This window comes from Trichosurus vulpecula, chromosome 1 (genome assembly GCF_011100635.1).
Source record: "Trichosurus vulpecula isolate mTriVul1 chromosome 1, mTriVul1.pri, whole genome shotgun sequence".
Taxonomy (NCBI): Eukaryota; Metazoa; Chordata; class Mammalia; order Diprotodontia; family Phalangeridae; genus Trichosurus; species Trichosurus vulpecula.
Window position 1 is genome coordinate 303,680,337 of NC_050573.1, and position 27,067 is coordinate 303,707,403.

A 27,067-nucleotide genomic window follows, 5' to 3' on the forward strand; every position below is an offset into this window, starting at 1 on the left:
CCCACCCAAAAATCTTACATATCTCTATTACTACTAATATGAAGTACAATTTTTCAATATGAACCATGATTAAATTAGTTCTGTCCTTGTATGTGGATGGATGTGTCAGTCTAAAACTCTATACACTCATTCACATCAAAATAACTATCTTAGTCAAAGTGACAATTTATGCCCATGGCCCTTTTGTTTAGTTTCCCCTATTAGAATATAAACTTTAGGGAAGGGATAGTGTTTACTATTATATTTGAATCCCCTTCACTTAGTCCAGTGCTTGGTATACAATAAGCATTGAATTCATCCATACATATAATAATTCCTTTGAAGATCTACTTGTTCTCCCTCCTATCAGACAGAATAGGATCAGTAACATTCAGAGAAGTTGAGAAGATGCAAATGTCTAGAAATGAGGAGAGAGTATATGATAGACATGGAGAACCACCAGCACAAAAGCAAAAAGTTGAGAGATGAAATGGTCTGTATAGGAAAATTGAACAAATCAAAGTGTCTTCAAACCAGGTTGAAAACTTTGTACTTTTATTGGAGCCAGCAGGGAAAAACTGACAGTTTTTAAGTAAGGCAGTGACATGGACATGTTTTTTTTTTTTTAAAGGATTTTTAATTTAACAGATATATGGGGGATGAGTTAGAGGTGTGAAAGTGTTTTGTAACTATGGATCAATATATAAGTATAAACAATAGTCAACTTCAAAGGAACTAAGATGGGGGGTGTTAATGACTGGATTGCAATATGTTATCAGTAATGAAACATGGCAAGAAATTCTATAAATGAATGAATCATTAATCTTGAGTTAAGGGGGAAAGGAATCATCGTTTATGCAATATTGTTATTATTTTTTAAATTATTTTCCTGGTTCGGCTCACCTCACTCTGCTTTATCTGATAGTTTTCTCAGGTCTCTCTAAAATTGTTTCTATCATCTTTTTTTAATTGAACAATTTGCCATATTCTATTACTTTACATGAAATATTTTTTCCAATAATTCTCCACTTGATGAGCAACCTCACGATTTCTAATTCATTGCTAGCACAAAAGGAGTTACAATAATTTTTCCCCCCATATGTGGGCACTTCTCCTTTCTCAGATATCTTTTCATATGGAGCTCTTAAAGGTATTTCAGCGTCAAAAGGTATGAACCATTTAGCAAGTTTGGAGACATAGTTCTAAATCTCACTCCAGAATGCCTAAACTAATTCACAGTTTTACCTGCACCATACCACCACATGACCACTTCCTAACAGCTTCTCCAGGATTTTTTTTAAACCTTTTGTTGACAACGGTGCCAATTTGATGATATAAAATGGAAAATTAACATTATTTTAACTTGAATTTCTCTAGTGACTTTGGAGCATCTTAAAATATAAAAATACATATCTTGGATATTTTTAAGAAGTGCATTTTCAAATCCTTTGACCATTTATCAATTAGGAAATGGCCCCTTTTTTGAATAAATATGAATCCTTTATTTATATAACAAGGAAACTTGCTGCAAATATGCTTTCAGAAGTAATTGTTTCCCTTCTAACATTAGCTACATTACTTTATTGGTGTTTAGTGATGGATTTGTTTATAGTTCTGAACTCTATAAATCTGAAAGAAATTTCTTCCTTGTTCCTGTAAATCATTTATGATATGACCTTTTTATATCTATGCTGTGAATCCAGTTCGAGCTAATCATAGGATATGATATGAAGTATGGATCAAAATCTATTTTTTATTTCATTTATTTTTAATGTATGAAATAAAACAAGCTTTTCCATAACATTGCAAATAATAAATGATAATTGTACATGAAACTGCAAATCTACTATGTGCAACTTGCTATTCCTTTAAAATATGCAGTAAATTCATCATGTAAATTTTTTTCTTCTCTCCTCTGCCCTAGAGATGGTCACAATTATTAAAGAATATGTATATACCTAGACATACACATATGCATACACATGCATATACACAGTCATACATACATACACACATAAACATATATGCATACATATATGTATGTGTGTACATAAATATATAATCAATTTACATATGCTTCTATTTATCAGATAGCATTTTCCTTCATGTGTCCTTTTATATTAACAAAGCAATAATCACAAAATAGATGATAATTGTCAAAATGCCTATGTGGTTCTGTATCGCAAAATATATGAGACTCTCCACATAGAAGGTAGAAGAAATAAACCATTTATTCTGCCACCAAATAACCAGATCCCATAACCAATAAGTCTATAACATCACAGCAGAGAACCACTCCATCACAAAACCTTTCTGCCGCTTGCTGGGGCCTTCCCAAAAACTTACAGCACAGCTATCACAGGTCTGCTTTCTTTCCCTCAGCTTTAACTGTCATAACTGCTCTCTCAGCATTTCCTGTGACACAATTTCCTTTTCCTCTTGGCAAGCTCCTCCCACCACATGTGACTTAGGCTTCCTATGATGTAAGCAAATCACATGGCCTATTAATGGGTGGGAAAGATCTTCAAATCTAAATTGCTACTACACCTTTGTAGTAAATCAGGGTATTTATAATAGTCAAAATGCCTTAGTCACTTAAAGTTGTTCTTAATTTTGCCATTACTATATAAAACATTTTCTTGGTTCTGGTCATTTTCCTTTTCATTATTTTGTGAAAGTCAATGTGTTTTGTTTTCTAAAATCAACGAATTCATCATGTCTAATAACAAAGTATTATTCCATTGTGATCATATACCACAATTTGTTAAGCCATTCCCCAACTGATGAGCATCCCTATAATTTCCAGCTTTTTGCCACCACAGAGAGTGCTGCTATAAGTACTTTAAAACATAGGTTCTTTTCTTTTTCCCCCAATCATCTTCGAAAATAGACCTGGTAGTTGTATTGATGAATCAAAAAGTATAGGGATTTTAATAACTCTTTGCATAATTCCAGAGTGGTCCCCAAAATGGTTGTTTCAGTTCACAGTTTCACCAACAGTGAATCAGTGTCCTAAGTTTTGCATATCCCCTTCAATATTTGTTTCTTTCCCCCCTTCCCCTTCAATCATTTTAGACTATCTGATAGGTGTAAAATGATAATAAATGTGCCAATTTATAATAATGATTTAGGGCATTTTCATATAACTATAAATTGCTTTGATTTCTTCATCTGAAAATTGCCTGTTCATATCTTTGACCATTTATCAATTGGGAGATGACTCTTATTTTTTATAGACTTGGCAAAATTCTTTGTAGAGTTGAGATAAGATAAAACTGTCATAAATCTCCCCCACCCACCCAGTTTTCTGCTTTCCTTCTGATCTTTACTACATTTGTTTTATTTGTACAAAACCATTTTAATTTAATGTAATCAAAATTATCCATCCTATCTCTTGTTTATTCATAAATTGCTAATCTATCCATAGGTCTGATAAGTAATTTGTTTCATGTTCTTCAAATTTTCCTGTTAATATCTCTCTTTTGTGTAGATCATGTATCCATTTTGACCTTATCTTGGTAAATGAGGTAAGATATTGGTCTATACCCATTGCTTTCCAGTTTTCCTAATTTTTTTCCAGGTAATTACTTTTTATCCCAAAATCTTAAGTCTTTACACTTGTCAAATAGAAGTTTCCTATATTTATTTGCTGCTCTAAATTGTATCACTCTTCTGTTTCATCGATCTACCTTTCTATATCTTAGCCAATATCAAGTGGTTTTAATAATTACTTCCTTATAGAGTAGTTTAAGATAGGGTACTGCTAAACCTCTTCCCTTTAAATTTTTTATAGTTCATTTGATAATGTTGACTTTGTTCTTCCAAATGAGTTTTGTTATCACTATTTTTCTAATTAAGTAAAATAAAATTTTGGTAATTTAATTAGGATGGCACTGAATATATAGATTCAATATATAAACAAATCTAATTTCTACCAGGTAACTTTCTCATTTCCCTAGAATTTTCTGTTGAATGGTAATTTTCTTTTTTTTACTGAATCATCTGGAGCCTTTGATTTTGTTGAATACTATAGTCCTAAATTCATTTGCTTCCATATGCAATGTACCTAACCTAGTCTAGGGATTACCTTCTCAAATCGGTTGACTTGCATCAACTTTTTAAAATAATTGTTGTTTTGGGTTTTTCAGGAGTGAATCCACGATACTAGAATGATAGGAAGAAATTGAACTGAGCTTCTGTCCACAGAACTATACCAAGTCTACAAAATGCACCCATCCAAATCAAAATGAGGAGATCCAGGAAAAACAAACAAACAAAAAACATGAGGTTTTGTCTGACCAATGTAGGAATAGGGAGATAAACAGAGCAATCTGTGAGCACTGAGACCAAGGTTGGTATAGAACAAACAGATCGTGAAGGACTCCACAATCCAGGGAGAGGTGGTGTACCAGAAAAAGAAGTCCCAATACAATAATAGGGTACCCACTGTCACAGACCAGTGTAATGTGGGGACAGGCAACAACTTGCAGCTTTATCATCTACTACCCAGCTCTACATTGTAGATCCAAGGTGAAGTGAGAATGATACCTCCATATGGGGATAGCATTACCAGGTAGGAAGGCACTGAGGAGCAGTGAACTAAGGAGGAAATTCAGAAGCCATCCACAGCAACAGCTCAGACAAAAGAGAAAGTGCAGAGTTTCAACGCCAGCTTCTATCCCAGGCTGTAGAGGAATAATCAGGGCAGTAATCCCAGACAAAAGAAAATCCCGCAGTTCTATTACTTTCGAATGATAAGCTTCCTACATGGATGATAGGGGCTGAATTGAACAATATTAGATTGATTCAACCTCAGAAAACAAGTAGGAGATCCTGAGCCCCAGTGCAGTGGAACAGGCAAAAGCCAACACCAGGATCCTTCACATGCCTCAGCATAGCCAGGAGAATGGACAGACTCCAGCTCCAAGAACTGTTACATGCCTCAACATAACCCTGGGCAAACAGGCAACTTCCAGTAGCCAGATCACCCCACTGGTCTCAGACTAGCACTGGGACCCAGACTTAGCACCAGGTAAGCTGCCATACCACTTTCACCCCCTCAACACAGCACCAAACCCAGGGATAGATGTTAGCGCAATATCAGTGCAGCACCAGGTAAATAGCCAGAGAGCACATGGGAAAATTGGGACACTAATTCACTGTTGGTGGAGTTGTGAACTGATTCAACCATTCTAGAGAGCAGTTAGAACTATGGCCAAAGGGCTATAAAACTGTGCATACCCTTTGATCTATCAATAACATTCTATGTCTGTATCCTAAAGAGATCATACAAAAGGAAAAGGACCTACATGTGCAAAAATATTTATAGTAGCCCTTTTTGTGGTGGCAAAATATTGAAAACTGTGAGGACACTCATCAGCTGGGCAATGGCTGGACAAGCTGTGGTACTTTAATGAAATAGAATGCTATTGTGCAATAAGAAATGATGAGCAGTCAGATTTCAAAAAATTCTAGAAAGACTTGTATGAACTGATACAAAGTGAAATGAGAAGAACCAGGAAAACATTGTACCCAGTTTCAGCAATGTTGTGTGATATCCAGCTATGAATGACTCCATTTTTTTCCAGCAACACAGTGAGCCAAAACAAATACAAAGGACTCACTAAGAAAAATGCTATCTACACTGAAATAAAGAACTGATGGACTCTGAATGCCAATTGAAGCACTTTTTTTCACTTATGTTTTTTTTAATCTGTTTCTTCTTTCACAATATTGAAATATGTTTTACATATGTATAACCTATATTAAATTGCCTACCACTTTAGGAAGAGGGGAGGGGAAACATGGAGGGAGAAAAATTTGGAACTCAAAATCTTGTGAAAATGAATGCTAAAAATTGTCATGACATGTAATTGGGGGGAAAAACACTATTTAAAAAAAAAAAACCATTAAATTGTTTTTCTGACTTAATCCCAGGTCAGGAACTTGCAGAGTTCAAATAATAATGGGTGTGGGGGAAGTAGTCAGATTTTGCCCTAGATCAGTTTTCAGAGCACTAAAAGCTTGCAGTTTGCTAGCCTATTCCTAAGATCCTGCAACACAACTCTTACTACCCTCAAGGAAAAAAGCAACAGGATGAGCCTAGAATTTCCCCACAGAAGTGTGTCAAAGCCCCACCTTAACATCAGGTTTGAAATCAGAAAGTGGACCAGGAGAAGGGGCAAAAAGAACGCTATCATAAAGAGTTATTATGATATCAGAGATTCTCAAGAAACAAATGCAAAAAAAGTGAATGATTCCCAAATGTCTATAAGCAATATCTTAGAGAAAAACACAGCTTAAGCATAACCTCAGCTTGAATTCTTAAAAGTAATGAAGCATGAATTAAAAACAGGTTAAATTTTAAAAGTATGCTTTTTAAAACAAATTTAATGAGAGTACTTTAAAGTATGTTTTTTAAAAAGTATTCTTTTTTAAAAAAAATAAATTTCATGAGACTACTTTAGGGGAATGATGGAAAATAAATGTGAGCAAAGGAAGAAAGAATTGGAAATGGAATTAACAGTTTGGCACAAGACACTCAAGACTTGTCCAAGCAAAAAACTTCATAAGATTAGAATGGCCTAAATAAAAGCCATGATTATATGAGACCATAAGAAATATTGAAACAGAGTTAAAAGACTGAAAAAAATAAGCAAATTTAAGGTATCATAGAGCAAAATAAGGAACAAACAAAAAAAACTTGCCTGGAAGACAGATCACTAAGAGAGAAAGAAAAAAAAACAAAGAATTATTTTGCTGTACAAATTCGATAGCCCCAAGAAAAGAGCTTAGATATCATATCTCAAGAACTTTTTAAAACTCATTTTTGAGATATCTTAGACACACAAAGCAATGGTAAAATAAAATAAAGAAATCCACTGGTCCCTTCTGGGGGTGGAGAGACAATGGCAGAGTAGAGAAAGTATTCAGCTGTGCTCTCCCAACATTTATCTCCAAATAACTTTAAATAATACCTGCAATTGAATTCTGGTGCAGCAGAGCCAACAAAGGGTCAGAAAGTAACATTCTTCCAGGCCAAGATAACAGATATTAGAAATAGACATCTGTGACATGGGGGTAAAGGCTGGTTCAGAGCCTCCATCGATGAAACGAAATTAAGTGAGACTAGGTGGAAGCAATAGAAGCAGCAGCACCTTTGGGAACTTTCAAGCCAGAAATGGTAAGGGGATGCAGAAACTAGTCAGAAAGAGATTATAGGAGATTCCTGTGCTAGTACTGGATGGAGGACAAGATGCTGTTTGGCAACTCCATTGTCTATGTGCACTTCTAAGTCATAGTTCAAGGGTGGAGAGAAACACTTTTGGTCAAGAGGGAGAAAAAGCTCTGAAGGGCAGTTTTGGTTCCAAGGAATCATAGACCCCCAGGAAGAGAACAACATCCAGTCCCAAGGGAGCATAGGTCTTAAGGAGCAGTATTAATTGCAACCCCAAGGGATCAGGGGCCTTTCCTAGGTAAAGACAAGAGTACAGATCAGGAGAGCAATATCTACACTTCTCCCCAGATCACACTACCATGGAAACACCAAAAACATCCAAACATCCAGAATTAGCTCTGAAAACAGCGATATGCAAAAGACTGAAACTTGAAAAACTGCCCTACTTCCCCCCACTCTTATGCCATGAACAGAGCAAAATTTTAACATAAAATTCATAATTAAGAAATAGAGTGGAAAAAAATAACAAACAACAAAAAAAAAGAACCTGAGTATAAAAAACTACCATGGAGACAGGAAAGATCAAGACACAAACTCAGAAGGAGACAATGAAGTCAAAATAGCTATAAGTAAAGCCTTGAAAAAAATGTAAATTGGATACAAGTCTGAGAAGAATTCCTGGAAAAGCTAAAAAAGTATTTTCAAAATCATGTAAGAGGGGACTAGTAAAAATTAGCTAAGGGTATGAAAAAGAAAGAAAAATACAAATACAATCAAATAGCTTGATAAAAGTTAAGCACAAAAATACTAAAGAAAATAGCACATTAAAAACAGAAGTGGAAAATTTTTAAAAACAGAGAGATACAAAACTTCATAGATGAAAATAACTCCTTATACATCATAATTGGCCAAATGGAAAAAGAGGTACATAAACTCACTGCAGAAAATAATTCTTAAAAAGTAGAATTGGGCAAGTGGAAAGTGATGATTCCATGAGATACCAAACAATAAAATAAAGTCAAAATAATGAAAAACAGAGAAAAACTGAAATATTTCATTGTAAAAACAGCTGATATGGAAGACAGATTGAGAAGAAGAAAATTCAAGAATTATTTGACTACCTGGTAGCCTGATTAAACAAAGATCCTAAGTGAAATATTTTAAGAAATTATCAAGGAATACTGCCCTGATATCCTAGAACCAGAGGGTAAAATAGAAATTGAATGAATCTACTAATAACCCCCTGAAGGAGATCCCAAAGTGAAAACTCCCATAGCCAAATTCCAGAACTCCCAGGGCTAAAAGAAAATAATTTAAGCAAACAGAAAAAAAAAATAAAAAAACCCCATAAAACTTTCAAATATAATGAACCACAGTAAGCATCACACAAGATTTCACAGCTACTATGTTAAAGAAGAAAGGGGCTTGGAACATGATATTCCAGAAGGCAAACAACTGGGATTATAACCAAGAATAACCTATTCACCAGAATTGAGTATAGACCTTCCCTGGGGGGAAATGACACAATGAAATAGAAAACTTTCATATATTCCTGATGAAAAGACCAGAGTTGAATAGTGAATTTAACTTTAAAACACAAGATTTAGGAGAAACATAAAAAGGTAAACATGAAAGAGAAATCAGAAAGGACTGAATAAGGTTAAACTACTTATGTTTCCAAATGGGAAGAGTATGCATGTAAATTCTAAGAATTTTTTCATTATTAGTGCAGTTAGAAGGATTCTACATAGAAAGAGTATGCATAAGTGAGTCCATTATGCTGTGATGATTTAAAAAAATAAAGGACCTTGGACACATAAATTAAAAATAAATGGGAAATTAAATAATTTAATACTAAGCAATAAATCGATTTGAAAGAACAAATCGTAGAAATAATCAACAATTTCATTAAAAAATGATAATAATGAAACAACAGAAAAAAATTTGTGAGATGCTTCCAAAGCAGTACTTAGGGGAAATTTTATATGTCTAAATATATGCATAATTAACTGAAAGAGCAGATCAATTAATTGGGCATGCAAATAAATAATACTAGAAAATGAAAAAATTAAAAATTCCTAAAGAAACACCAAAAGGCAAATTCTGAAAATCTAAGGAGAGATTAGTAAAATTAAAAGTAAAAAAAAAATGAACAATTAAATAACTAGATTTTATAAAAATACAATAAAATTGATAAACCATCAATTCACTTGATTAACAAAAGAAAGGGAAAAAAAATCAAATTATGGTACCAAAAGGGAAAAGGGTGAATGCACCACCAATGAAAAGAAAATTAAATGATCATTAGGAGTTATTTTGACTAATAATATGCCAGTAAAACTGACAATCTAAGTTAAATGAATATTTACCAAAAAGTCCAAATTGCTCAGATTAACAGAAGAGAAAATAGAATATTTAAATAACTATATCTCAGAAAAAAGAAATTGCACAAGCCATAAATGAGCACCCTGAGAGAAAAAAAATCACAAGGACCAGAAAAATTCACAAGAGAATGCTACCATACATTTAAGGAGCAATTGATCCTAATACCATATAAGCTATTTGAAAAAAAAAAAAATAGGTCGATAAAATCTTACCAAATTCCTTTTACAACACAAATATGATTTTGATGCCTAAACCTGGTAGAACAAGAACAGAAAGAAAACTATAGACCAATTACCCTGATAAATAGAGATGCAAACTTTTTAAATAAAGCACTAGCCAAGAGATTATAGCAATATATTACGTAAAAGACCAACCAAGTTGGGGGTCAGTGGTGGGGATAGGAGACTTCTGATCAAGATAGATTTACAGGATAATTCTATCAAACTTTTATAGAAAAAATAAAACATTCTACTGCAGGCCCTCATCATCTGACATGAATTTTTGCAGTAGCTTTTTTTTTTGTGGATATGCCTGCCTCAAGTCATTCCACAATTCAACCTATTCTCCATTCACCCATTACAGTGATTTTCCTAAAATGCAGGTTTCATCTTTTCACCTTCCTATTTAATAAAATCCAGTGGTTTTCTATTGCCATCAGGAGAAAATACAAAAATGCTCTCTTTTCAAAGTGCCTCTTAGCTTTCCAATCTTCTTAAACCTCATTCCTAACTGTTACTCTTCAATTCAGTGAAGCTGTCCTCCTGGCTGTTCCATGAACAAGACACTATCTCTCTGCTTCATGCATTTTTCCTAGTCATCCCCCATGCCTAGAATGTTCTTCCTCTGCTCTACTGACCTCTCTGACTTCCTTTGAGTCTCAACAAAAGTTCTCACCTTCTACAGGAAGCCTTCAGTAAACTTGCTTCTGAATCCTGCTGCTCTGAGGTCTGCTGCTCCCAGTTCTATAAATTAGATTTATAATAGGAAAACATGCATTGATTAATATTTAAATAAAAAAATTCAGAAAATCAAGGACCATAAAAACAAAACAAATCTCAGAATATAATTTCCAATGAATGCAGAAAATATTATTACATGATTAATATGAAAAAATTATTATCTAAAACCAAAAGGAGACATTATGTGCAATGAGAAAACACACTAGAAGCTTTCCTTCTAAATACAATGATGTCCCCTTTCACCTCTATTATTTAATATACTTATAGAAATTCTAACCAAAGTAACACTAGAAGAGAAAGGATACAATTGCTTAATGGTCAAGATTAGAAAAAAATATTCCTATTTATCAATGACCAGATGTTTTACTTCAATAAAACTCAAGTATCAGAAAGAATAATTAATGAGGATAAATATTAGGTTTGGCAAATTTACAGGATACAAAAAAATCCTGCAAAACTCAGGAACATTTCTGTATAAAAATGTAAAAATGCTGGAGGTAATAATAGCAAGGAAAGTCCAATTTAATATTGCTACAAAGTATTTAGCAATCAAGCTACCAATGTATTATATACATATACACATACATGTATATGTATGTGTTTGTATGTATTACATTCAGTAGCACAATTTTCCTTAAATAACTAAGGAACAACTTAAATTGTAGGTGGAATATTTATGCCTTAGTCATAAAAATATCTATAAAAATGATGATACCAACAAAGACAAATTACAGTTTTAATGGTATTCCAAGCAATCTAACAAAGGGATATTTTAAAGAACTTGTCAAAATACCATAATTCATTTAAAGGATCAAAAGAAGGTATAGAATATTAAGAGAAGAATTTTTTTTAAAGATAGAATTGGGGTGGGAGTAGCACTTCTAGAATACAAATGTTATTATAAGCAACAATCAATGAAAAATAGATGATAGTTAAAATATATACAAACTATGTCAATAGAGCACCCTCAACAAGAAAGAATTGGAAATAATGAAACTTAAGAAGTCAGTGTTCAATAAATACCAAAATATAAATTACCTCCAATAGAACTCTTTATTTCATAAGAACTGCTGGGAAAACTGGAAAGCAATCTGGCAGAAATAATTCATGGAACAAAGTACCACATATCTGAACACACACACACACACATACACACACACATATACATATGTTTGTGGATGAATTGTGTACACCCATATATACATATGCGTTCACACATATCTGTGAATATACACACATGAGTGTATATGTGTATGTATACACACATATAAACACTATTGAAATAATTAAAAAATTAGAATAGAAGCAAACTATGGTCTTTTTACAACTATGAATACTGAGCGAATTCTTAACCAAGCCAATGCTAGAGCCTGTGGCAAAAGATCAAATAAAAAATTTGATACTGTGTGATTAAAAAGATTTTACACAAAGGAAATCAATGAATCTAAAGTAAGAAGGGAAGTAGTCAAATGGAGGAAAAATCAATAAATCTAAAGGAAGAAGGGAAGTAGTCAAATGGAGGAAAATTGTAGTCACTGTCCCAGATAAATATCTGACATTATAGTATATTGCCAAATTTATTCTTTTTAAAAATATTTATTTTTCTTTATTTTAAAAGATGACTCAGGGAGAGCGAAGATGGCAGAGTAAAAGCAGGGACTTGCTTGCTCTCTCCCCCAAATCCTTCCAAACACCTGTAAATATGAGGCAAGAAAAAGTTGTTATAATGGAAGCAAAGAGGGGAGAGGTGAAAGTGAATGAGTGAACTTTACCCTTATCAGATATGGCTTAAGGAGGTAATAACATACACACTCAATTGGGCAACTTACTCTACAGGAAAGTAGGGGGGAAGGGGATAAGAGGGAGAGGGATGATAGAAGGGAGGGCAGATTGGAGGAGGGGGTAGTCAGAAGCAAACAATTTTGAAAAGGGACAGGATCAAAGGAGAAAATTGAATAAATGGGGAATGGGATAGGATGGAGGGGAATATAGTCTTTCACAATATGACTATTATGGAAGTGTTTTACATAATGATATATGTATAACCCATATGGAATTGCTTGCTTTCTCAAGGAGGGTGGATGGGGAGGGAAGAAGGGAGGGAATTTGGAACTCAAAGTTCTAAAGACAAATGTTAAAAATTATTTTCACATGCAACTGGGAAATAATATATACAGGTAATGGGGTACAGAAATATATCTTGCCCCACAAGAAAGTAAGGGGGAAGAGGATAAGGGTGGGTGGGAGTGGGGTGATATAAGGGAGGGTAGACTGGGGAATGGGGCAATCAGAATACATGGCATCTCAGGGTGGAGGGGAAGGGAGAGATGGAGAGAAAATTTGTAACTCAAAATCTTGTGGTAATGAATGTTGAAAACTAAAAACAAATAAATTAATTTCAGAAAGAATAAAAAATAAAAGATGACTCTCCAGAGCTGGAGTGGTTATAAATATGCAAGAAGAAATGCAGTCAATTCAAAAGCAAAATATATCAGCTAGTCCTTGGTACTTTTCAGAAACCAAAATAACATTGTCTTCAGTTTTTAATCATTATTTTAATGCTGGTATTTAACTTGTAATTTTTAGATTTTGACATTTTTATTCAGTTTTAATATTCTTGATATAATTTTATCTTCTTATTCTAGAAACCAACCAGATTTTAAATCAATTAATAATATATTTCATCTGTAACTACTAATTACTGAATTGGTAAATGATGCTCAAAGCAAGCAAGTAAAGTAACTTCCCCCTAGATATTTTTTTCACTAAAATTTGAAGACCGTTCTGAAAAAAATGTATGTAGGCGAAGGAACTGAGAAAGAACTGTGAACTTCCATGCCTTGAAGAATAATCACTTATTCAAAGGAATTTATAGCTTCATGTTAAGCTCAGTGGCATTTGTTCTATGGAATCCTTAAGCCCTACTAAATTTGACAAATGCTGAGTTCTGTGATCCCAGCAGAATATGTCGCAGCTGTTCTCTCAGAGGTAATTTATTTCCCCAATTCAATGTTGATGACATAAGTCATTTTTGACCAGTATCTGGACAGGTATTTCTTTCAGCATGATGTAGTTTTAGATCATCACAAGGTCCCAGCATAGTGTCCTTTAAAAATGCTCTGCAATCCTTTCAATGAAGAAGCAAGGTAAAAGTTATACCTCTGCTACCAGCACCTTCACCACCACCACCACCACCAATAAAAAGAGAAACAACAACAAAAGAATAGAAATAACCATTTACGTAGCATTAGTGTTTTCACATTAAAAAACGCACGATCCTATGAGGACCTCCCAGTAACTGTATTAATTTTGGAATAAAATTTTCCTCACATTCCAGCTGAGGAAATTGAGGAACAGAAGTATTAAATGGTTTGTTCAGGGGCTAGACCTTATAGACCTCTGAAAAATTGATTTGAACTCTTGATTCCATCCTCATCAGTCTATTGACCATGCATATTATTCTGCTATTTAAGTTATGATTTAGATTTGTAGAACGAATGTTACTCCCTGGAAATCTCCATAGAGGCCATCTAGCATCATCTTAAAATGGATGAGGAAATTGGGCCCCAAAACAAATAAATGATTTTCCAAATTACAGAGCCAGCTATGAGCAGAATTAAGATTAGAAGCTGTTTTTTTTCTGATTCACCAGCAGCATAGCTTATATTACTGCTTACTGTTTTAATGGACTAGTACCTTGAATCAATTGTACAAAGCCCCAAGATAATGCCCTGTGTTGAAAATGACCATGGTTTTTCAAAGGCTATGCCAGTACAATACAGATTCTGACTATTTTTCTTGCCACTATTTACTGATGACTAATCTGAAGCTTATGGAGAAGCTCGTCACTAATAAGCTGGAAAGTAATCTAGTCTTTACCAAAGGAAGTCACAAAGAAAATTTCAAGATGATGTTTGTCCTATATCATTTACTTCAGTTTCTACAGGGAAAGTGGCAGAGATGTGCAGTAAAAGAACACACCTATGGTAATTAGAATAGCAGTGGTTTTAAACTGTCTATAAACATTTATATCTTCTGTGGGTGTTCTAAAGCAAGAAATTCTCCAATGAACTAAGGGAAGGTAAGGATTTATATAGTGCCTACTATATGTTAGGCACTATGCTAAGTGCTTTTACAATATTATTTAATTTTATTCTCACAGCAACCCTGTGAGGTAGATATTATTATTATCCCCATATTCAGTTGAGGAAACTGAAGTAGTCAGAGGTTGTGACTTGCTCACATAGCTAGTGAGTGTCTGAGGCTGGATTTGAACTCAAGTCTTTGTTATTCTAAGCCCACTACTCAATCCACTGTGCAACCTGCTGCCCTGCATATGTGAATTATTATATGACTGGAAACCTGAATATCAATCAGGTATTTGTATATTTGTATATTATTTGTATAAGTGAAACAAAAAAAAACAAGGTATGTGTGTGTGCGTGTGCGTGTGTGTGTGTGTGTGTGTGTGAAATTGCCATGAACTGAAAAGATGGCTCACAGATTCTACTTCTAGAGGCAATTAGAAAAAAATGGTTGAATAAGTTTTATCATAAGTTTCATGTTGACATGATCATATTGTGTTGCACGATAAGCATAAGGAAAAAGACTATAGGATACCTAAAATTGGAGCTTTCAAATCCAATATCCATTAGAGAAAATAAAGAGGTAAAGAAATTCAACATAGAACTTCTGTAGATCCATAAAGTTATATCAACATATACCAACTTTAGTACTTGGGAATATCAATAGAAGTTGTTGAAAGGAAAGATGGCAAAAGATGTTTTTGAAAACTGAGCCTTAGCATTAGAAAACAAAGATGACAAAAGTTTATAGACTACTTGACAGACTCACTTCTACACAACATGGGTATTTCTTCTTGAAGGACATCAAGAGAGAATGGGCATAGCATTATAAGCAGTATACTATAAATAGCATAATAAACAATGGCTGGTCTCATCTTACAAACTGGACATAATTGATATGAGATCCATTGACAGTTTTTCAGTGTGTAGTCTGGACAACTTGGTAGAGCAAAGTTAAGAAAACCAATACCCAACTTTTGGTCACATGATCAACAGTATGGAGGAACAGAGATTTTCTGTAGTTCTTATTCACCTTAAACATTTCCAAAATAGGAATTACATGCATGAGATACAGCAATTTCATCTGTCTCCACAAAGACATGATTGATGAACCTCAATGAGATAAAAAGCCAATGAATTAACAACAGAGATATATAATCCTTAATTTCTAGAATGCTTGCTCTAAAGCCCCTCTCTTACAACAGAAACAAACTCTGGCTGTACCAACCTCTCTCTGCATTGTAGAAAACAGAAAGTATCCTTTGTGTGGAATGACAATATGGTAACACTCTGCTACAACAGCACTCAGCCAGAAACTGAGTGAAAAGGGGAACTGGGGCAAGATGCAATTTTGTTGGGGTGGAGAGAGGTAGGTGAGAAACTTTTGGCAAGGAAACTCTATTAGGCCAGAGTAAAAGGAGACTCATCCAGATATAGCCAGTTCTGACTCTTACAAAGTCACTTCCAGCATACAATGAGAAGTTTGAGACAGCTCCAAGTTTTAGCCCACAGGTAAACAGTCATCAAAGGGAAATGTGATTCAAAAAAAGTGAATAAAAAGGGAATATAAGGGGAACAAAAGACTGAAAGTACCAAAGATCTTTAGAGGAAGAAGCTCAAAGACTTAAATGAATAAAAGCATATAAACCCCAAAAGGAAACTATAATAGAAGGCCTCTAGATCACTAAACAAGTTCATGCACCTATGAGTAAATATTGCAAGACAAGGAAAATGAATAAATGCCTAATGAGACAGAAGATACTGTGAGATAGAAAACCCCAAGAGATCATGAAACAACAGTAAGATGTTCCAAATGGTTCAACATAGAAATAACAGTCATGGAAGCAGAAACAATGCCCTGCACATCAGAAATTATTGGCAGAATAGAAAAACTGGAATCCACAGTGGCAAATTGCACCATCAACAACAAAAAAATGTTTCACAGAAATGAAAGACAATCAGAAAATAGAAGTAAAAATAATAGCATTAAGAGAAAATATGCTGTCTGTAAATTAAAATCGTATTGATATCAAAAACAGTATTCATAGAGAGATTTTAAGGATTATAGTTCTTTCAAAAGAGAATAAAACTTCAAAAATTCTGACTAGCATACTAAAAAATAAAAACCACTGAGAAATTCTGAACACAGAAAACAGTGCCAGTCAAAAGAATCCATAAGTCGTCTCCACAGTTTTTTAAAAATATGTTGCAAATTCTAAAATTCCCATGACCATAATTTCTGCAACAAACAAGGAAAATACCTTCAAATATGCAGCAAAGGATATTTGAATAACAAAATACTATTCCACACCCATTAGAAACTGAAGGAGGGAATGGTTTAAGGAGTTTTAAAGAATGAAAGAGGTAAGGATGCAGCCAAAGGTGATGTGCTCTGAAAACATATCCATAACTATCAATGAATCAAGATGAATATTCAATTAGAAAGGGACATTTAAAGTGTCAATGAGGACTGAGCAGGTTATTTTCCCTATAAATATCCTAGAAAACAGAAATTTAAGAAAATTAAATACAGCAACCAAAAAGTCATGAGGTAAATAAATTACCAAGGGAGGGATGGGGACACTAAAAACAGAAAGACATATTTGTGGTTAATAATGACAACAGTTAGTCAGAAAGTCAACCAGCATTTATTAAGTAACCAGTAAGTACCAGGAACTCTGCTAACCCTCCCCCCCAAAAACAGGGCAAAAATATAGTACCTCCTCCCATGGAACTCACATATTAAAAGTGGTGACAATATAAAACCATGTATGTACAAAAAGGTAATATATAGGATAAAGAATAGATAACCAATAGAAGGAAGGCACTAGTATTGAAAGGGGCTAGAAAAGGGGATTTTATTTGGGACCTGAAAGAAATCAGGGAAGCCAGGAGGCAAAAATAAGGAGGATTATTTTTTTAGGCCTGGAGAAATACCAGTAAAAAACAATGTTTAGAGAAGGAGTGTCTTGTGCAAAGAACAAGGAAGCCAATATTGCAGAACCACAGAATTCATGGAGTGAGGAGTAGGTTTAGAGGTAAGAAGAGTGCAAAAACAGCAAGGAAACAGATTATGAAGGGATTTAAATGCCAAATAGGGAATTCTACAATTGATCCTGGATATGATAGGGAGTCACTAGAGTTTGTTAACTAGGAGGGCTGACATAGATCTTGAGAAATATATACATACATACACATGTGTGGGATTTGTTTATTTTGACAGCTTAATGGAGAATAAATTTGAATGAAAGAGAAGCAAGAAAACCAATAAATAGTTTACAGTAATAATCTGGATGTGAAATAATGAGTGCCTAAGCCAGAGATTGTGCAGTGTCAGAGAACAATAGAAGCAAAATCTAGCTATGTTATGAAAATAACATCAATAGGCCTTGGCAACTTATTGGATTTGAGGGGTGAGAGAGAGAGGAGTTGGGAATGCCACTGAGTTCATAATCTGATAGCATGGTAGTGCCTTTGAGATTACTGTAATAGGCAAGCTAGTTAGGGAAGAGGGTTTAGGAATGATTGGCTGCAAAAAATATGATAAGAGAAGAAAACCTATCTCCACTCCCTTTAAAGCTCTGTAAATTCATTGGATATGGCCCATTGAAAGGATTTAGAGGGTGTGTTTTAGGGAGAAATAAGTTCTTTTTTGAACATGTATTTGAGATGCTTGTGGGACATGCAGTTCAAAATGTTTAATAGGCAGTTGAAGACATGATTCTTGGGGTTAAGAGACAATCTAGGAAGAGTAGGTTAATCTAAGAATCAGATATAGTATAGAGATGATAACTGAATCCATAGGAACTAATGTAATTACCAAGTGAAACAGCATTGAAGGAGAAGAGAAGAGGGCTCAAGAGAGATACCTGTATGACATTCATTGTTAGCAGGTATAACCTGAAGAAAGATCCACAAAACATATTGGGGAGTGTTCAAATAGGAATGAAGAACACCAGGATACAGTCATGTTGCAAAAACCTAGATAGAAGAGAGTATCATAGGGAAAATTATTGTCAGTATTGATAGCTGCAAAGAGATCAACAAGGATGAGGGTTGAAAGGGGGCACTAGGTATTTCAATTAAGAAATCATAACAACAATATCAATTGTTGAGAGAGCACAACTGTCAAGAGATTTTTTTCTCAATGTACACAGAAATAAGGGTGAAAGTAGAAATCATACTGATGTTACAGTATAGGAACAAGCTTGAAACACCTGAGACTAAACCTCACAACAGAGAACCTACAAGTAAATGAACAATCACAAATCAAAGCATTTCTTTATAATGATAACAGAACAAAAGAGACGACAATAGAAAGGGAAATCATTCTAACTAAAACAAAATAATAAAATGCGTGGGGATTGATATATCAACACAAAATATTGCATAGGCTCAATTATAAAGGGCTTCTTTAGAAATAAAGAAGAATTTAAATAGCTGAAGGTATGGATGGCCCATTTCAATATAATAAAAATAATCACAATATTTTCAGAATTAATTTACATTTTAATGCTTATTAATTGAAGAATGGCTAAAGATATTATGACACATAAATTTAATGGAATATTAATTACTGTGCTTCTAAAAGCAACACAAAGAAGCATGAAAAGTTTTATATGGAATAATGCAGAATAAAGAGATTAAAGACAAGAAAACAGTAAAGACAGTTATTACAGTAACTTAAATTGAATAATTATAAATTCACTTGTAATTGTAAATTTATAAAAAGTGAATATTTCAAAGGCATAAAGAATAAGACTGGCTGCAAAAATATGATAAGAAAAGAAAACCTAACCCTACCCCCATTGCAGGTGTGGAAATTCACTGGATATGGCCCACTGGAAATATTTACAGAGTTTTATATATACTGATAAATGTTTTTTTCCTTTCTTTTCATTTCCTTTCTTTAGGAATACTATTTGTCATATGAGATGCTTCTATAGGACAGAGGATAGGTTAAGGATACTGGGAGAAATTTAATGATGTTTTAAAAATATCAATTATATTTTATTGTGAAAATAAAAATGCATATTTTGAATATAATTCAATTAAGCCTAGTCACTTGAACTCATTCAAGGTCCTCTCTTACCATTTCCTCACTTATCATGGTTTTCAATTCCTCGTGCTAACTTTTTTCTATGTTCCTGACTCCAGGCATGGCATTCTATCCACTACGCCACCTCATTGTCTCACTTTATCGGTTAGCAGTAGCTAAACTTACTAAATGTTACCTAGTTCCCCCTTTCACTGGTCAATTATACTATCTATTTTGTCTGTTTTTAACCCTTTCCTTGAAATCACAATTCCTACCAAGCAGGACTTTAAGAGTGATACATGCAAGGCAGAAAAACAGCATTTCCAGCTTTCCTTAAGCCAACAGACATACTATCTTACTTTTTTTAAACTCTTTTTTCTAGTGGTCTGACTTACGCTAGGAGTTCTTTCTAAAATACTAGGAACTATGTGGAAAAGAAATGATTATGTAAGTATAGAATCTGAACTGATTCTTTCTCAAACCTGCCTCCCCCTCATTGTTCAATTTACAAGTGTTTATTTAGGTAAAGGTAGGAGTTACAAGAGATTTTTTAAAAAATCCAATTTTGCGTACCTTTTGTCTAAAGTCTGACTTCCCTGTGTTTGAGAGGTATGGTAACTCTTTCACCTCTTCCTCCATTTTCCTTAGTTCAGCCCTATTTGGTTAATCTTTGCAGTTATGCCCTGAGATGATCCTCAATCATAAATTTGAAATCTTTCCCTTCCTCTAAATTGGAACAATGCTACTTCTGTTCCTGGGTTCCACATACAAAGCAAAGCAGTTCTTGCCACCATTTAACCTTTTCCTCTTTGGAGTTCTTTGTGAAGCCTGGAATTTGTTTCTGGGAGCTCTCCTTTTAAGAGGTTCACTGCAGGTGTCTAGGGCAAAGCCAGACAACTGGCGTACAATTCTTTGATGTAGGATTGGAAAATCACTGACAACATGGTTATCCTTTATCCTTCTATATGCGTGGTAGACGTGAATGATAGGGAAAATTATTTCATTTATTTTTTTAAATCTTCATGTAAGCCAGCTACTGAACATAAAACAATAATGTTCAAGGTCTGACAGCTGCACAGCTCGATATTGTTCCTCCAGAAAAGTACGTTGTTATGTTCTCTTGGGGCAGCTCCTTTATACTGTGATTACTAAGTAGTCTTGTTTAAATGCAGACCATAAATACCTCATGAACTTTTGTGACAGTGGCCCAACACAGCCTCAAGGAAAGAAAAAAAGGAAAGAAAAAAATAAAGGTTCCAATGAATATTTTGTGGAATTAAGAAACATAACAGAATAATCAACGTGGCAGTGGGACATTGGACATGATATATACACAACTAGGAGGTACTGTTAATGACATTCTTTCTCATTAAAAGTCACATAATTATTGACAACACACACACACACATATATGCACACATATACACATACAGAAACATTCTTTGATGAGTTCATAAGACTTTAGGTATCATTTAATTGAAATTATTTTAAACCTTTTACCTGACTACCAGCCTCTGTGGCTTCTTTTAAGTCTCAAAAAAAAATCCCACCTGTTACAGTAAGTCTCTCCCATTCCTTCTTAATTCCAGTGCCTTCACTGTTCATTATTTCCTGTTTTTCCTGTATATGATTTGTATGTATTTGTTTGCATGTTGTCTCCTCCATTAGGTTGTAAGCTACTTGAGGAACTATCTTTTGCCTCTTTTGGTATCCCCAGAACTTAATGCAATGTTTGGTACATAACAGTCACTTAATAAATGTTTATTGAGTTATATCAAATTGAATTTATTTTACAGAGGAGTGAATTGAGATCTAGAGTGGCCCAGCAATTTGCCCAAGATCACTCGAGTAATGAATATCAAAGTGAAGTTGAAAGGCAGATACTCTACTTAGATGCCCAATTCTGCCACACGACTGCCTTCTCTCCCACTTTTAGGCCATTTAAATGAAGTTGTCTAACCTTGGCCAAATGCAGTAGACAAATTCATAGCAGTATGATTAGTAGAAAGAAGGTAGCAAGTAAAGAAGGAATAGAGGATTTTTTTCCTGCTTGCTTTTGTGGGTTTCGTTATTTTTGTTTTTGTTATTTATTTTTGTTGATAGTTGCTTGGTCTATAATATATTTCCCATTCATCTCTATTAAATTTTTTAGGTAGTTTTGGAGTATCATGCCAGTCTGTTGAGGATTTTTTTGAAATCTCTGTTCCCTAACTAGCCTTTCTAGCTTTATGTCACCTACAGATATTATGAGCATGCTAACTCCTTGCTTTCTCATGACTTCTAATTACCTTCCTTCCTTTCTTTTTCTTTCCCTTATCTCTTCACTCTTTTTAAAAAATATAGCTTCATTCAGTATGATTCTTGCTCTGATTCAATTACACATCATCTCATGTAAGTATTTAGACTTTGTCTTATGGTTCATTTTTAGCATTAGCCTGGCACCATAGTGTTCATTTGAATTAATTTGTTAATACTCCAATCATTGGCCATATAGGTTGGTTTCAAATATAATTTTTTTCTTTTATTTCTTTTTTTTAGCTGATTAATCTGCTTTCAGATGAACCCTTTTCAAGAGAATTGTTTTCAACAGCTTAGAGACATATAATTTTTATTGCAAATAGAATAACTGTAAATATATTTGCACAAATGGATTTCTCCCCTCTTTTGATACTATAGTCCCAGCAATGGAATCATTTTGTAAAAATGAAGAGGCAGTTTTATGACTCTTTACTTGTTTAGTCTTTTTAGTCATGTCTTATTCTTTTGACCACTTCTTTGAGGTTTTCTTGACAAAGATACCGGAGACTTGTGATTTCCTTCCCTAGCTTGTTTTACAGATGAAGAAACTGAGGTAAACAGGGTTAAGTGGGTTACCCAAGGTCACACAGCTAGTAAGTGTCCAAGTCAGATTTGAACTCAGGTCTTCCCAACTCCCAGCCAAGCACTCTACCCACTGTGCCACCTATCTTCCCAAGACTCTACTGCTGCCAAAATGTTTGCAGATACCTACATTGCTACGAAAAGTAGAAGAGCCCATCCATATCATGCTTTAAATAAGAGATACCATTTGTATTGCACTTTAAGACATAACCATGGGAGGTCGGTAGTATTATCCTCATTTTACAAGATAAGGAAACTGAGGAAGACATGTTAAGTGATTTGGCCAGGTTTGCAACCTCTTAAGTGTCTGTGGTGGGATTTTCCAGGATCCAAATCCAGTATTCCATCCATTGCACTATGTAGCTGCCTATTTTAAAATATTTTTATTAAATGAGTATAAGGTATTTTCTTCATTGGTAATTCTCTGATATTTAGGGAATTTGTGATTTGGAAATCATGTGCCTTTTCAATGGGTAAATTTAAATCCTAAATAAAGATGTTAGAGCCAGAAGATCTGGTTTGAAGGCAAGCGTCTCATTCTAGATGCCAATATTTACTCACTGTATATCTATAAGTCAATAAGTCTACCTGGTCCTCCATTTACAAATTTATAAAAGAGGGACAGTAGCTTAGAGTGCCTAAACTACTTAAAATACTAAATAATGAGCAAACTATGATTATTAAGTTCAAAAACAGTTAGCTATATGATTATTAAATTAGTCACAAAGCAATAGTAATAGTGATAGTGATAATAATGGTTATGATGAAGATGATAATAGCTAACAGTTATATAAAGCTTTAAGGCTTAGAGAGTGTTTTATATACATTACCTTATTTGATCCATACAATAATCTAGGAATGTAAGTGCTTTTACTGTGTGTGTTTTACTACCGAGGAAACTGAGGCTGAAAGAGGTTATGTGACATGTGCAAGGCATCACAGATCTGGCATCTGAGGTAGGATTCAAACCCATGTTTTCCTGACTCTGATCCAGAATTATATCCACTACACCACATAAGTGATACTTCATGTTAAAAAAAGAAGACATTGAACTTTTTTCCTTAGTATATTCTAAACCCAAAATTAAATAGAAGCTTTGATATGTTATAGAAGGTATAAAAGAATCTAAAATTACAGGTTTCGTTGATATCTGTTGACATTAAGAAGAGCTATGATGTCTTTATCAAGGATCTGTCATAACAGGCTAGTCATCTTTCTCTGTGTGTGTGTGTGTGTGTGTGTGTGTGTCTGTCTGTCTGTCTGTCTGTCTGTCTCTGTGTGTGTGTGTCTTTTTATTTGCTAAGAGCATTACCAGACAGATCATTCAAGTGAATGTTATAGAGTTTACCAATATTTTAGCAAAAAAAATTGAAAAAAATGACCTATATTACTCTTATTCAAAAGTTGGAGAGACCTGGGAGAATAAAAGGCATAATTAGGTGTATTGAGAACTGGTTGAACAATTGGACCCAAAATATATCCATTAACACTTTAACGTGAACTTGAAAGGACCTGAATTTGATCCTGTATTATTTAACATTTTTGTAAAACAATTAGATGATACATACTGAATTCAAAAATGTTTTGATAACCTAGAACACTGGATCCAATATAAACAAGAAATTAAACAAAGACCTTAAACTTGGATTAAAAAAATAGCAAGTAGGCTTTGCAGACGCCACCACTGGGAGACCTCATCTGGGTTCCCTCTGCCGGATGCCGATCCCTGCTGCCTATTCCTCTGCCATCGCACCCAGCCCAGGCATCTGTGGCCATGGCCAACCCCAGCGTGTACTTCGACATCGCTGTCGATAACGAGCCCCTGGGCCGGATTATTTTTGAGATCTTTGCAGACAAGGTTCCAAAGGCAGCAGAAAACTTCTGTGCTCTGATCACTGGAGAGAAGGGATTAGGTTACAAGGGATCCTGCTTCCACAGAATCATTCCTGGGTTCATGTGCTAGGGTGGTGACTTCACACACCATAATGACACTGGTGGCAAGTCCATCTATGGGGAGAAATTTGCTGATGATAACTTCATCCTGAAGCGTACTGGTCCTGGCATCTTGTCCATGGCAAATGCTGGACCCAACACAAATGACTCCCAGTTTTTCATCTGTACGGCTAAGACTGATTGGTTGGATGGCAAGTATGTGGTCTTTGGCCAAGTGAAAGAAGGCATGAACATTGTGGAAGCCATGGAGCGTTTCGGTTCTCAGGATGGCAAGACCAGCAAGAAGATCACTATCGCTGACTGTGGACAACTCTCACAAGATTTTTTGTTTTGTTTTTTGTCTTAACCATCAAACCCTTCCTCTGTAGCTGGAGAGACCACCCCCAAACCCCATCTGCTCTTACACGCTGTAATCCTTGTGCTCTCACTTGCTGCAATTCTCTTTGGATTTCATTTTCCTTTTTCCTTCCACAAGTCTGACTAGACAACAGAGTTAAGTTTATGACTATGAAATAAAAACTAAACTTCAAAAAAAAGTAGCAAGTAAAATACATAGGATATGTTCTTATGAAACCATAGTATATGTATACTTGGGATCCTCTAAGGGTAGCATAATTCTCAGGGACAGACTCACTTTGCTCTGCTATACTCAGACCACATATAGAATATTGTTTTTCATCATGTTTATCATTCCTTTTAAAGAAAGGACATTGATAAACTCTAGAGCAACTGAAGGAGGGCAGCAAGGTTCACAAAATGCCTTGAGAGCATTATATGTGAGGATCAGCTGGAGGGATTGACAATGTTTTTCATAGAGAAGGGAAAACTAAGGAACAACATAATAGTATTTGAACAGCTATCACATGTAAGTTTAATTATATTCTCTCTGCTTGGTCCCTGAGGGCAGAACTAGGGGCAACAAGCAGAATTACAAAGAGCCAAATCTGGACTATCTATAAGAAGGAAAAATCAAAACAATGAAAGCAATCAAAAGTAGAGTAGGTGGCCTCCCTTGAGTTCTTCAGGTAAAAGTTAGATGACACATTTTTGAATATGAAACAAAGGCATTTACTGTTCCAGTTCATGTTGGACTAGATGATATTTGCTGTCCCTTCTGGTCCTGAGACTGTGTGATTCTGAGGGTTGGAGACAAATTGCAGTAGGCAGAAATTGAGATTTCAATGCTAAATGAGGGTACTAAGCTAAACAAGGAAAATATCAATTGCTCCAATGGCACATTCAATAGGAATATGCATATTACTAAGGCTGATGGAAGGTTATTGTAATGTCAGGTAAGGCCTTCTAGGTCCCCCAGTTTTCTTCAGTTAAGGAACTCACAATGCTTGTTCTTCCCCCTTAAGCTGCCACAGTAAGTTTGGGTTCCATTCTGTTGCATACCAGTTATTATTCTAGGTCTGGTATGAAGAAGCTCCCTGATCTTGGGAAAATCACTTCATCTTTCTGTGGCTGAGCTTGCTTATTTTTAAGGTAAAGTTTACAGCCTTAAAAATCTTTCCAACTGCAAAATTGTCTAATTGTTTTTGTTCAGTGGCAGAGATGACTGTATCTTATTCAACTGAGCAACTGGAACTTCATTGGCAACTATCAACAAGAATGGTAGTAGCATGCTTCTACTGGGAAAAAAAGCAGTTATTACTGGGCTTCAGCTCTCTTTTGATTAGATGAAAAACTTATATAATCTTCTCATCTTCCTTTCTTAACTATTGCGTACATTGTCTAATACCTTAAAACACATTTTTACATTCATTCTTCTTAAGCAAGAAGTTAGTCTTGAGAATGTTCCTATAAGATACTTGGAATAAAATCATGCAAGCAGTGAAAGATATTAACTGGACAGATATTCTATTTTTTACTCTCTAAAAGATGATTTTCTAGGCTGAAATGTCAGTTCAAGGAGCCTCTAGAAATTTAACTTTCCAAAATGACTGTCACTCACCAAGCATTCAACATTATAAATAATTGTGGCTAGAACCAAGAGAACAAAGGGATAATGTTTTATAACTCTGAGGATTTTGAATTCTTTGATTTCTGTTTTCCCTTAACAAGTTTTGAAAGAAATTTAATTCTTAAAATAGATTTAATAACCAAGCAGGAGCTGAGTAGACCATTGTGTGTTCTGCTACTGTCATTATTACAAGAAAAAAGTCAATACTTGATGAACCTTTACAGATGCTAGGGCACCCTCGCTTTTAAAACCATCCTAAAATTATTATACAAAATATGAAGGGTAGAGTGAATTATAGTTTACATGTAAGAAATTACAACTTAACTACCCACAAAACAGGTCTGCTAATGTTCGCATTTGATGTGTCATTTCTGTCTCAGAAATGTGAACTTGTTAAGTTTCTGCATTTTTCAAAAAGCATTCCTGTATAATCTTAAAATGGGGGTGGGGTACCCAAATTGTGCATTTCCTTTCATCATTTTATTTTTTCAGTAGCATGTTAGATAATGTTTTGTTTTTCCAGATGAATGAAAAGGTTCATTTCCTTAAATATATTGATTTCTATATCACTATATATGTATGTGTATGTATTTACATATGTATACATATATGCACATATATTCTGAACTTGAGGATATTTCTCTT

At 34.5% G+C, this 27,067-nt stretch overlaps 1 pseudogene; it reads left to right on the top strand.

Annotated features, from left to right (window-relative positions):
• Window positions 1-24,277: 24,277 nt before the first annotated feature.
• On the top strand, window positions 24,278-24,767 carry LOC118831229 (annotated as a pseudogene).
• The last annotated feature ends 2,300 nt before the right edge of the window (window positions 24,768-27,067 follow it).